Below are 14,233 nucleotides of genomic sequence, written 5' to 3'. Positions count from 1 at the left end.
TTTGTTTCGCATGCAGTTGAAGATAAATCATGTATATCACAAGTATTTGAAGATAAATCATTTGATTCGCATGGATTAGAATCTATGTCTCCTTGTTCGCATTGATATGTAGCTAAATCATGTGTTTCGCTTGGATTTGAAGCCAACTCGTTTGATTCGCCTGCATTTGAAGCTAAATCATGTATATCACAAGTATTTGAAGCTAAACCATTTGATTCGCATGTATTTGGAGCTAAGCCTACCACTTCGCATTGATTTGAAACTAAATCATGTATTTCGGATCGATTTGAATCTAACTCGATTGTTTCGCGTGCATTTGAATCTATATCACATATATCGCAATTATCTGAATATAAATCATTCGTTTGGCACGAATTTGAAACTAAGCCTTCTACTTCGCATTGATTTGAAACGAAATCATGTAATTCGCATGGATTTGAAGCTAACTCGTTTGTTTCGCATGCAGTTGAAGCTAAATCATGTTTATTACAAGTTTCTGATTCTAAACCATCTGTTTCGCAAGAGTATGAAGCTATGAAGCTAAACGATGTGATTCGCATGAATTTGAATCTAAACCATTTGTTTCGCTTGTATTTGAAGCTAACTCGTGTGTTTTGAATGCAGTTGAAGCTAAATCATGTATATCACAAGTATTTGTAACTAAACCACTTGTTTCGCATGGATTTGAAGCTAAGCCTTCTACATCGGATTAATTTGAAGCTAAATCATGAGTTACGCATGGATTTGAAGCTAACTCGTTTGCTTCACATGCAGTTGAAGCTATGTCGCTTATATTCGCAAGTATTTGAAACCAAATCATTCGATTCGCATGAATTTGAAACTAGGGCTTCTACTTCGTATTGATTTCAAGCTAAATCATGTGTTTCGCTTGGATTTGAAGCTAACTCGTTTTTTTCGCATGCAGTTGAAGCTAAATCATGTATATCACAAGTATTTGAAGCTAAACCATTCGTTTCGCATGGATTTGAATCTAAGCCTCCTACGTCGCATGAATTTGAATCTAAGTCATTTGTTTCGCTTGGATTTGAAGCTAACTCGTTTGTTTCGCATGCAGTTGAAGCTAAATTATGTATAAACAAGTATTTGAAGCTATACCATTTGCATCGCAAGGATTTGAAGCTAAACCATGTGATTCGCAAGAATTTGAAGCTAAATCATGTGTTTCGCTTGGATTTGAAGCTAACTCGTTTGTTTCGCATGCAGTTGAAGCTAAATCATGTATATCACAAGTTTTTGAAGCTAAACCATCTGTTTCGCATGGTTTCGAAGATAAGCCTTCTACTTCGCATTGATTTGAAGCTAAATCATGTGATTCGCATGGATTTGAAGGTTACTCATTTGTTTCGCATGCAGTTGAAGCTAAATCATGTATATCACAAGTATTTGAAGCTAAACCATCTGTTTCGCATGGTTTCGAAGATAAGTCTTCTACTTCGCATGAATTTGTAGCTAAACCATGTGTTTCGCTTGAATTGGAAGCTGACTCGTTTGTTTCGCATGCAGTTGAAGCTAAATAATGTGTATTACAAGTATTTGAAGCTATATCATTTGTTTTGCATGGATTTGAAGCTAACTCGTTTGTTTCGCCTGCATTTGAAGCCATATCATCTTTACTCGCAAGTATTTGAAGCTAAACTATTCGTTTCGCTTGGATTTGAAGCTAAGCCTCCTACGTCATATTGATTTGATGCTAAATCATGTATTCGCTTGGATTTGAAGCAAAGCCTTCTACTTCGCATTCATTTGAAGCTAAATCATGTGTTTCGCTTGGATTTGAAACTAAGCCTTCTACTTAGCATTGATTGGAAGCTAAATCTTGTGTTTGGTATGGATTTGAAGCTAACTCGGTTGTTTCGTCTGCATTCGAAGTTATATCACGTATAATCGCAAGTATTTGAAGCTCAGTCATCCGTTTCGCATGGATTTGAAGCTAAATCATATGTTTCGCTTGGATTTGAAGGTAGCACGTTTGTTTCACATGCAGTTCAAGCTCAATCATGTATATCACAAGTGTTTGAAGCTGAACGATTTGTTTTGCATGTATATTAAAGTAAACCATGTGTTTCGCATGAGTATTAAGCTAAACCATGTGTTTGGAATGAATTTGAAGCTAAATCATGTGTTTCGCATGGATTTGAAGCTAACTCGTTTGTTGCCCACGCAGTTGAAGCAAAACCATGTATATCACAAGTATTTGAAGCTAAACCATCTGTTTCGCATGGTTTCGAAGATAAGCCTTCTACTTCGCATTAATTTGAAGCTAAATCATGTGATTCGCATGGATTTGAAGGTAACTCTTTTGTTTCGCATGCAGTTGAAGCTAAATCATGTGTATTACAAGTATCTGAAGCTATATCATTTGTTTTGCATGGATTTGAAGCTAACTAGTTTGTTTCGCCTGCATTTGAAGCCATATCACCTATACTCGCAAGTATTTGAAGCTAAACCATTCGTTTCGCATGGATTTGAAGCTAACTCGTTTGTTTCGCATGCAGTTGAAGCTAAATCATGTATATCACAAGTATTGGATGCCAAACCATTTGATTCGCATGAATTTGAAGCTAAATCATGTGTTTTGCTTGGATTTGCTACTAAGCCTTCTACTTCGCATTGATTAGAATCTAAATCTTGTGTTTCGTATGGATTTGAAGCTAACTCGGTTGTTTCACCTGCATTCGAAGTTATATCACGTATAATCGCAAGTATTTGAAGCTCAGTCATGCGTTTCGAATGGATTTGAAGCTTAGCCTTCTACTTCGCAATGATTTGTAGCTAAATCATTCGTTTCGCATAAATTTGAAACTAAGGCTACTACTTCGCATTGATTTGAAGCTAAATCATGTGTTTCGCTTGGATTTGAAGCTAACTCGTTTGTTTCGCATGCAGTTGAAGCTAAATCATGTATATCACAAGTATTTGAAGCTAAACCTTTCGTTTCGCATGGATTTCAATCTAAGCCTCCTACTACGCATGAATTTGAATCTAAATCATGTGTTTCGCTTGCATTTGAAGCTAATTCGTTTGTTTCGCATGCAGTTGAAGCTAAATTATGTATAAACAAGTATTTGAAGCTATACCATTTGCATCGCAAGGATTTGAAGCTAAACCATGTGATTCGCAAGAATTTGAAGCTAAATCATGTGTTTCGCTTGGATTTGAAGCTAACTCGTTTGTTTCGCATGCAGTTGAAGCTAAATCATGTATATCACAAGTATTTGAAGCTATACCATTCGTTTCGCATGGATTTGAAGCTAAGCCTCCTACTTCGCATGAATTTGAATCTAAATCGTGTGTATCGCTTTGTTTTGAAGCCTACTGGTTTGTTTCGCCTGCGTTTGAAGCTAATTCATGTATATCACAAGTATTTGAAGCTGAACCATTTGTTTTGCATGAATATTAATCTGAACCATGTGTTTCGAACGTATTGGAAGCTGAATTATGCGTTTCGCTTGCATTTGAAGCTAATTCGTTTCTTTCGCATGCAGTTGAAGATAAATCATGTAAATCACAAGTATTTGAAGCTAAACCATGTGTTTCGCATGGATTTGAAGCTAACTCGTTTTTTTTCGCCTGCATTTGAAGATAAATCGTGTATATCACAAGTATTTGAAGCTAAACCATTCGCTTCGCATGGATTTGAAGCAAAGCCTTCAACTTCGCATTGATTTCAAGATAAATCATGTGTATCGCTTGGATTTGAAGCTAATTCGTTTGTTTCGGATGCAGTTGAAGCTAAATCATGTATATCACAAGTATTTGAGGCTAAACCATTTGCATCTAATGTATTTGAAGCTAATCCTTCTACTTCGCATGGATTTGAATCTAAATCATGTGGTTCACATGGATTTGAAGATAAGCCTTCTACTTCGCATTGATATGAATCTAAATCACGTGTTTCGCATGGATTTGAAGCTAACTCGTTTGTTTCAAATGCATTTGAAGCTGAATCACGTATATCACAAGTATTTGAATCTAAACCATCTGTTTCGCATGGATTCGATGATGAGCCTTCTATTTCGCATTGATTTGAAGCTAGATCATTTGTTTCGCATGGATTTGAAGCTAACTCGTTTGTTCCGCCTGCATTTGAAGCTATATCACTTATATCGTAAGTATATGAAGCTAAATAATTCGTGTCGCATGGAGATGATGCTAAGCCTTCTTCTTCGCACTGATATGAAGCTAAACCATGTGTTTCGCTTGGATGTGAAGCAAACTCGTTTGATACGAATGCAGTTGAAGATAAATAATGTATACTGCAAGTATTTGAAGCTAAACCATTTGTTTCGCATGGATTTGAAGCTAAACCTTCTACGTCGCATTGATTTGAAGCTAAATCATGTGTTTCGCATGAATTTGAATCTAACTCGTTTGTTTCGACTGCAGTTGAAGCTAAATCATGTATATCACAAGTATTTGTAGCAAAACCATTTGTTTCTCATGGATTTGAAGCTAAGCCTTCAACTTCGCATTGATTTCAAGATAAATCATGTGTATCGCTTGGATTTGAAGCTAATTCGTTTGTTTCGGATGCAGTTGAAGCTAAATCATGTATATCACAAGTATTTGAGGCTAAACCATTTGCATCTAATGTATTTGAAGCTAATCCTTCTACTTCGCATGGATTTGAATCTAAATCATGTGGTTCACATGGATTTGAAGATAAGCCTTCTACTTCGCATTGATATGAATCTAAATCACGTGTTTCGCATGGATTTGAAGCTAACTCGTTTGTTTCAAATGCATTTGAAGCTGAATCACGTATATCACAAGTATTTGAATCTAAACCATCTGTTTCGCATGGATTCGATGATGAGCCTTCTATTTCGCATTGATTTGAAGCTAGATCATTTGTTTCGCATGGATTTGAAGCTAACTCGTTTGTTCCGCCTGCATTTGAAGCTATATCACTTATATCGTAAGTATATGAAGCTAAATAATTCGTGTCGCATGGAGATGATGCTAAGCCTTCTTCTTCGCACTGATATGAAGCTAAACCATGTGTTTCGCTTGGATGTGAAGCAAACTCGTTTGATACGAATGCAGTTGAAGATAAATAATGTATACTGCAAGTATTTGAAGCTAAACCATTTGTTTCGCATGGATTTGAAGCTAAACCTTCTACGTCGCATTGATTTGAAGCTAAATCATGTGTTTCGCATGAATTTGAATCTAACTCGTTTGTTTCGACTGCAGTTGAAGCTAAATCATGTATATCACAAGTATTTGTAGCAAAACCATTTGTTTCTCATGGATTTGAAGCTAAGCCTTCTACTTCGCATTGATTTGAAGCTAAGTAATGTGTTTCGCTTGGATTTGGAGCTAACTCGTTTGTTTCGCATGCATTTGAAGCTAAATCATGTATATCACAAGTATTTGAAGCAAAACCATTTGATTTGCATGGATTTGAAACAAAGCCTTCTACTTCGCATTGATTTGAATCTAAATCATGTGTTTCGATATGGTTTGAAGATAACTCGTTTGATTCGCATGCAGTTGAAGCTATATCACTTATATTCGCAAGTATTTGAAGCTAAACTATTTGTTTTGCATGGATTTGAAGCTAAGCCTTCACCTTCGCATTGATTTGAAGCAAAATCATGTGTTTCGCTTTGGTTTGAAGATAACTCGTTTGTTTCGCCTGCATTTGAACCAATATCACTTATATTCGCCAGTATTTGAAGATAAATAATTCGTTTCGCATGGATTTGATGCTAAGCCTCCTACTTCGTATTGATTTGAAGCTAAATCATGTATTCGCTTGGATTTGAAGCCATTTCGTTTGTTTCGCCTGCAGTTGACGCTAAATCATGTATATCACAATTATTTGAAGCTGAACCATTTGTTTCGCATGGATTTGAAGCTATGCCTTCCACTGCGCATTAATGTGAAGTTAAATCATGTGTTCCGCGTGGATTTGAAACTAACTCGTTTTATTTCGCCTGCATTTGAAGCTATATCATTTATATTCGCAAGTATTTGTAGCTAAACCATTCGTTTCGCATGGATTAGAAGCTAAGCCTTCTACTTCGCTTTGATTTGAAGCTAGATCATGTGATTCTCTTGGATTTGAAGCTAACTCGTTTGTTTCGCATGCAGTTGAAGCTAAATCATGTATATCACAATTATTTGAAACTGAACCATTTGTTTCGCATCGATTTGAAGCTAAGCCTTCCACTTCGCATTGATTTGAAGCTAAATCATGTGTTTCGCTTGTATTTGATGCTAACTCGTTTGTTTCGCATGCAGTTGAAGCTAAATCATGTTTACCAGAAATATTTGAATCTATACCATCTGTTTCGCATGAATATTAAGCTAAACCATGTGTGTCGCATTGATTTGAAGCTAAATCATGTGATTCGCATTGATTTGAAGGTAACTCCTTTGTTTCGCATGCAGTTGAAGCTAAATCATGTATATCGCAAGTATTTGAAGCTATATCATTTGTTTCGCATGGATTTGAAGCTAACTCGTGTGTTTCGCCTGCATTTGAAGCCATATCACCTATACTCGCAAGTATTTGAAGCTAACTCGTTAGTTTCGCATGCAGTTGAAGCTAAATCATGTATATCACAAGTATTGGAAGCCAAACCATTTGATTCGCATGAATTTGAAGCTAAATCATGTGTTTCGCTTGGATTTGAAACTAAGCCTTCTACTTCGCATTGATTAGAAGCTAAATCTTGTGTTTCGTGTGGATTTGAAGCTAACTCGGTTGATTCGCCTGCATTCGAAGTTATATCACGTATAATCGCAAGTATTTGAAGCTCAGTCATTCGTTTCACATGGATTTGAAGCTAAGCCTTCTACTTCGCAAATATTTGAAGCTAAATCATATGTTTCGCTTGGATTTGAAGCTAACTCGTTTGTTTCTCCTGCAATTAAAGCTAAATCATGTATATCACAAGTTTTTGAAGCTAAACCATCTGTTTCGCATGGTTTCGAAGATAAGCCTTCTACTTCGCATTGATTTGAAGCTAAATCATGTGATTCGCATGGATTTGAAGGTTACTCATTTGTTTCGCATGCAGTTGAAGCTAAATCATGTATATCACAAGTATTTGAAGCTAAACCATCTGTTTCGCATGGTTTCGAAGATAAGTCTTCTACTTCGCATGAATTTGAAGCTAAACCATGTGTTTCGCTTGAATTGGAAGCTGACTCGTTTGTTTCGCATGCAGTTGAAGCTAAATAATGTGTATTACAAGTATTTGAAGCTATATCATTTGTTTTGCATGGATTTGAAGCTAACTCGTTTGTTTCGCCTGCATTTGAAGCCATATCATCTTTACTCGCAAGTATTTGAAGCTAAACTATTCGTTTCGCTTGGATTTGAAGCTAAGCCTCCTACTTCATATTGATTTGATGCTAAATCATGTATTCGCTTGGATTAGAAGCAAAGACTTCTACTTCGCATTCATTTGAAGCTAAATCATGTGTTTCGCTTGGATTTGAAACTAAGCCTTCTACTTAGCATTGATTGGAAGCTAAATCTTGTGTTTGGTATGGATTTGAAGCTAACTCGGTTGTTTCGTCTGCATCGAAGTTATATCACGTATAATCGCAAGTATTTGAAGCTCAGTCATCCGTTTCGCATGGATTTGAAGCTAAATCATATGTTTCGCTTGGATTTGATGGTAGCACGTTTGTTTCACATGCAGTTGAAGCTCAATCATGTATATCACAAGTATTTGAAGCTGAACGATTTGTTTTGCATGTATATTAAAGTAAACCATGTGTTTCGCATGAGTATTAAGCTAAACCATGTGTTTGGAATGAATTTGAAGCTAAATCATGTGTTTCGCATGGATTTGAAGCTAACTCGTTTGTTGCCACGCAGTTGAAGCAAAACCATGTATATCACAAGTATTTGAAGCTAAACCATCTGTCTCGCATGGTTTCGAAGATAAGCCTTCTACTTCGCATTGATTTGAAGCTAAATCATGTGATTCGCATGGATTTGAAGGTAACTCTTTTGTTTCGCATGCAGTTGAAGCTAAATCATGTGTATTACAAGTATCTGAAGCTATATCATTTGTTTTGCATGGATTTGAAGCTAACTAGTTTGTTTCGCCTGCATTTGAAGCCATATCACCTATACTCGCAAGTATTTGAAGCTAAACCATTCGTTTTCATGGATTTGAAGCTAACTCGTTTGTTTCGCATGCAGTTGAAGCTAAATCATGTATATCACAAGTATTGGATGCCAAACCATTTGATTCGCATGAATTTGAAACTAAATCATGTGTTTTGCTTGGATTTGCTACTAAGCCTTCTACTTCGCATTGATTAGAATCTAAATCTTGTGTTTCGTATGGATTTGAAGCTAACTCGGTTGTTTCACCTGCATTCGAAGTTATATCACGTATAATCGCAAGTATTGAAGCTCAGTCATGCGTTTCGAATGGATTTGAAGCTTAGCCTTCTACTTCGCAATGATTTGAAGCTAAATCATTCGTTTCGCATAAATTTGAAACTAAGGCTACTACTTCGCATTGATTTGAAGCTAAATCATGTGTTTCGCTTGGATTTGAAGCTAACTCGTTTGTTTCGCATGCAGTTGAAGCTAAATCATGTATATCACAAGTATTTGAAGCTAAACCTTTCGTTTCGCATGGATTTCAATCTAAGCCTCCTACTACGCATGAATTTGAATCTAAATCATGTGTTTCGCTTGCATTTGAAGCTAATTCGTTTGTTTCGCATGCAGTTGAAGCTAAATTATGTATAAACAAGTATTTGAAGCTATACCATTTGCATCGCAAGGATTTGAAGCTAAACCATGTGATTCGCAAGAATTTGAAGCTAAATCATGTGTTTCGCTTGGATTTGAAGCTAACTCGTTTGTTTCGCATGCAGTTGAAGCTAAATCATGTATATCACAAGTATTTGAAGCTATACCATTCGTTTCGCATGGATTTGAAGCTAAGCCTCCTACTTCGCATGAATTTGAATCTAAATCGTGTGTATCGCTTTGTTTTGAAGCCTACTGGTTTGTTTCGCCTGCATTTGAAGCTAATTCATGTATATCACAATTATTTGAAGCTGAACCATTTGTTTTGCATGAATATTAATCTGAACCATGTGTTTCGAACGTATTGGAAGCTGAATTATGCGTTTCGCTTGCATTTGAAGCTAATTCGTTTCTTTCGCATTGAGTTGAAGATAAATCATGTAAATCACAAGTATTTGAAGCTAAACCATGTGTTTCGCATGGATTTGAAGCTAACTCGTTTTTTTTCGCCTGCATTTGAAGATAAATCGTGTATATCACAAGTATTTGAAGCTAAACCATTCGCTTCGCATGGATTTGAAGCAAAGCCTACAACTTCGCATTGATTTCAAGATAAATCATGTGTATCGCTTGGATTTGAAGCTAATTCGTTTGTTTCGGATGCAGTTGAAGCTAAATCATGTATATCACAAGTATTTGAGGCTAAACCATTTGCATCTAATGTATTTGAAGCTAATCCTTCTACTTCGCATGGATTTGAATCTAAATCATGTGGTTCACATGGATTTGAAGATAAGCCTTCTACTTCGCATTGATATGAATCTAAATCACGTGTTTCGCATGGATTTGAAGCTAACTCGTTTGTTTCAAATGCATTTGAAGCTGAATCACGTATATCACAAGTATTTGAATCTAAACCATCTGTTTCGCATGGATTCGATGATGAGCCTTCTATTTCACATTGATTTGAAGCTAGATCATGTGTTTCGCATGGATTTGAAGCTAACTCGTTTGTTCCGCCTGCATTTGAAGCTATATCACTTATATCGTAAGTATATGAAGCTAAATAATTTGTGTCGCATGGAGATGATGCTAAGCCTTCTTCTTCGCACTGATATGAAGCTAAACCATGTGTTTCGCTTGGATGTGAAGCAAACTCGTTTGATACGAATGCAGTTGAAGATAAATAATGTATACTGCAAGTATTTGAAGCTAAACCATTTGTTTCGCATGGATTTGAAGCTAAACCTTCTACGTCGCATTGATTTGAAGCTAAATCATGTGTTTCGCATGAATTTGAATCTAACTCGTTTGTTTCGACTGCAGTTGAAGCTAAATCATGTATATCACAAGTATTTGTAGCAAAACCATTTGTTTCTCATGTATTTGAAGCTAAGCCTTCTACTTCGCATTGATTTGAAGCTAAGTAATGTGTTTCGCTTGGATTTGGAGCTAACTCGTTTGTTTCGCATGCATTTGAAGCTAAATCATGTATATCACAAGTATTTGAAGCAAAACCATTTGATTTGCATGGATTTGAAACAAAGCCTTCTACTTCGCATTGATTTGAATCTAAATCATGTGTTTCGATATGGTTTGAAGATAACTCGTTTGATTCGCATGCAGTTGAAGCTATATCACTTATATTCGCAAGTATTTGAAGCTAAACTATTTGTTTTGCATGGATTTGAAGCTAAGCCTTCACCTTCGCATTGATTTGAAGCAAAATCATGTGTTTCGCTTTGGTTTGAAGATAACTCGTTTGTTTCGCCTGCATTTGAACCAATATCACTTATATTCGCCAGTATTTGAAGATAAATAATTCGTTTCGCATGGATTTGAAGCTAAGCCTCCTACTTCGTATTGATTTGAAGCTAAATCATGTATTCGCTTGGATTTGAAGCCATTTCGTTTGTTTCGCCTGCAGTTGACGCTAAATCATGTATATCACAATTATTTGAAGCTGAACCATTTGTTTCGCATGGATTTGAAGCTATGCCTTCCACTGCGCATTAATGTGAAGTTAAATCATGTGTTCCGCGTGGATTTGAAACTAACTCGTTTTATTTCGCCTGCATTTGAAGCTATATCATTTATATTCGCAAGTATTTGTAGCTAAACCATTCGTTTCGCATGGATTAGAAGCTAAGCCTTCTACTTCGCTTTGATTTGAAGCTAGATCATGTGATTCTCTTGGATTTGAAGCTAACTCGTTTGTTTCGCATGCAGTTGAAGCTAAATCATGTATATCACAATTATTTGAAACTGAACCATTTGTTTCGCATCGATTTGAAGCTAAGCCTTCCACTTCGCATTGATTTGAAGCTAAATCATGTGTTTCGCTTGTATTTGATGCTAACTCGTTTGTTTCGCATGCAGTTGAAGCTAAATCATGTTTACCAGAAATATTTGAATCTAAACCATCTGTTTCGCATGAATATTAAGCTAAACCATGTGTGTCGCATTGATTTGAAGCTAAATCATGTGATTCGCATTGATTTGAAGGTAACTCCTTTGTTTCGCATGCAGTTGAAGCTAAATCATGTATATCGCAAGTATTTGAAGCTATATCATTTGTTTCGCATGGATTTGAAGCTAACTCGTGTGTTTCGCCTGCATTTGAAGCCATATCACCTATACTCGCAAGTATTTGAAGCTAACTCGTTAGTTTCGCATGCAGTTGAAGCTAAATCATGTATATCACAAGTATTGGAAGCCAAACCATTTGATTCGCATGAATTTGAAGCTAAATCATGTGTTTCGCTTGGATTTGAAACTAAGCCTTCTACTTCGCATTGATTAGAAGCTAAATCTTGTGTTTCGTGTGGATTTGAAGCTAACTCGGTTGATTCGCCTGCATTCGAAGTTATATCACGTATAATCGCAAGTATTTGAAGCTCAGTCATTCGTTTCACATGGATTTGAAGCTAAGCCTTCTACTTCGCAAATATTTGAAGCTAAATCATATGTTTCGCTTGGATTTGAAGCTAACTCGTTTGTTTCTCCTGCAATTAAAGCTAAATCATGTATATCACAAGTTTTTGAAGCTAAACCATCTGTTTCGCATGGTTTCGAAGATAAGCCTTCTACTTCGCATTGATTTGAAGCTAAATCATGTGATTCGCATGGATTTGAAGGTTACTCATTTGTTTCGCATGCAGTTGAAGCTAAATCATGTATATCACAAGTATTTGAAGCTAAACCATCTGTTTCGCATGGTTTCGAAGATAAGTCTTCTACTTCGCATGAATTTGAAGCTAAACCATGTGTTTCGCTTGAATTGGAAGCTGACTCGTTTGTTTCGCATGCAGTTGAAGCTAAATAATGTGTATTACAAGTATTTGAAGCTATATCATTTGTTTTGCATGGATTTGAAGCTAACTCGTTTGTTTCGCCTGCATTTGAAGCCATATCATCTTTACTCGCAAGTATTTGAAGCTAAACTATTCGTTTCGCTTGGATTTGAAGCTAAGCCTCCTACTTCCTATTGATTTGATGCTAAATCATGTATTCGCTTTGATTAGAAGCAAAGACTTCTACTTCGCATTCATTTGAAGCTAAATCATGTGTTTCGCTTGGATTTGAAACTAAGCCTTCTACTTAGCATTGATTGGAAGCTAAATCTTGTGTTTGGTATGGATTTGAAGCTAACTCGGTTGTTTCGTCTGCATTCGAAGTTATATCACGTATAATCGCAAGTATTTGAAGCTCAGTCATCCGTTTCGCATGGATTTGAAGCTAAATCATATGTTTCGCTTGGATTTGATGGTAGCACGTTTGTTTCACATGCAGTTGAAGCTCAATCATGTATATCACAAGTATTTGAAGCTGAACGATTTGTTTTGCATGTATATTAAAGTAAACCATGTGTTTCGCATGAGTATTAAGCTAAACCATGTGTTTGGAATGAATTTGAAGCTAAATCATGTGTTTCGCATGGATTTGAAGCTAACTCGTTTGTTGCCCACGCAGTTGAAGCAAAACCATGTATATCACAAGTATTTGAAGCTAAACCATCTGTCTCGCATGGTTTCGAAGATAAGCCTTCTACTTCGCATTGATTTGAAGCTAAATCATGTGATTCGCATGGATTTGAAGGTAACTCTTTTGTTTCGCATGCAGTTGAAGCTAAATCATGTGTATTACAAGTATCTGAAGCTATATCATTTGTTTTGCATGGATTTGAAGCTAACTAGTTTGTTTCGCCTGCATTTGAAGCCATATCACCTATACTCGCAAGTATTTGAAGCTAAACCATTCGTTTTCATGGATTTGAAGCTAACTCGTTTGTTTCGCATGCAGTTGAAGCTAAATCATGTATATCACAAGTATTGGATGCCAAACCATTTGATTCGCATGAATTTGAAACTAAATCATGTGTTTTGCTTGGATTTGCTACTAAGCCTTCTACTTCGCATTGATTAGAATCTAAATCTTGTGTTTCGTATGGATTTGAAGCTAACTCGGTTGTTTCACCTGCATTCGAAGTTATATCACGTATAATCGCAAGTATTTGAAGCTCAGTCATGCGTTTCGAATGGATTTGAAGCTTAGCCTTCTACTTCGCAATGATTTGAAGCTAAATCATTCGTTTCGCATAAATTTGAAACTAAGGCTACTACTTCGCATTGATTTGAAGCTAAATCATGTGTTTCGCTTGGATTTGAAGCTAACTCGTTTGTTTCGCATGCAGTTGAAGCTAAATCATGTATATCACAAGTATTTGAAGCTAAACCTTTCGTTTCGCATGGATTTCAATCTAAGCCTCCTACTACGCATGAATTTGAATCTAAATCATGTGTTTCGCTTGCATTTGAAGCTAATTCGTTTGTTTCGCATGCAGTTGAAGCTAAATTATGTATAAACAAGTATTTGAAGCTATACCATTTGCATCGCAAGGATTTGAAGCTAAACCATGTGATTCGCAAGAATTTGAAGCTAAATCATGTGTTTCGCTTGGATTTGAAGCTAACTCGTTTGTTTCGCATGCAGTTGAAGCTAAATCATGTATATCACAAGTATTTGAAGCTATACCATTCGTTTCGCATGGATTTGAAGCTAAGCCTCCTACTTCGCATGAATTTGAATCTAAATCGTGTGTATCGCTTTGTTTTGAAGCCTACTGGTTTGTTTCGCCTGCATTTGAAGCTAATTCATGTATATCACAAGTATTTGAAGCTGAACCATTTGTTTTGCATGAATATTAATCTGAACCATGTGTTTCGAACGTATTGGAAGCTGAATTATGCGTTTCGCTTGCATTTGAAGCTAATTCGTTTCTTTCGCATTGAGTTGAAGATAAATCATGTAAATCACAAGTATTTGAAGCTAAACCATGTGTTTCGCATGGATTTGAAGCTAACTCGTTTTTTTTCGCCTGCATTTGAAGATAAATCGTGTATATCACAAGTATTTGAGGCTAAACCATTTGCATCTAATGTATTTGAAGCTAATCCTTCTACTTCGCATGGATTTGAA

The sequence above is a fragment of the Megalopta genalis genome, unplaced genomic scaffold (genome assembly GCF_051020955.1).
Source record: "Megalopta genalis isolate 19385.01 unplaced genomic scaffold, iyMegGena1_principal scaffold0062, whole genome shotgun sequence".
NCBI lineage: Eukaryota > Metazoa > Arthropoda > Insecta > Hymenoptera > Halictidae > Megalopta > Megalopta genalis.
This window is presented reverse-complemented; position numbering follows the sequence as displayed.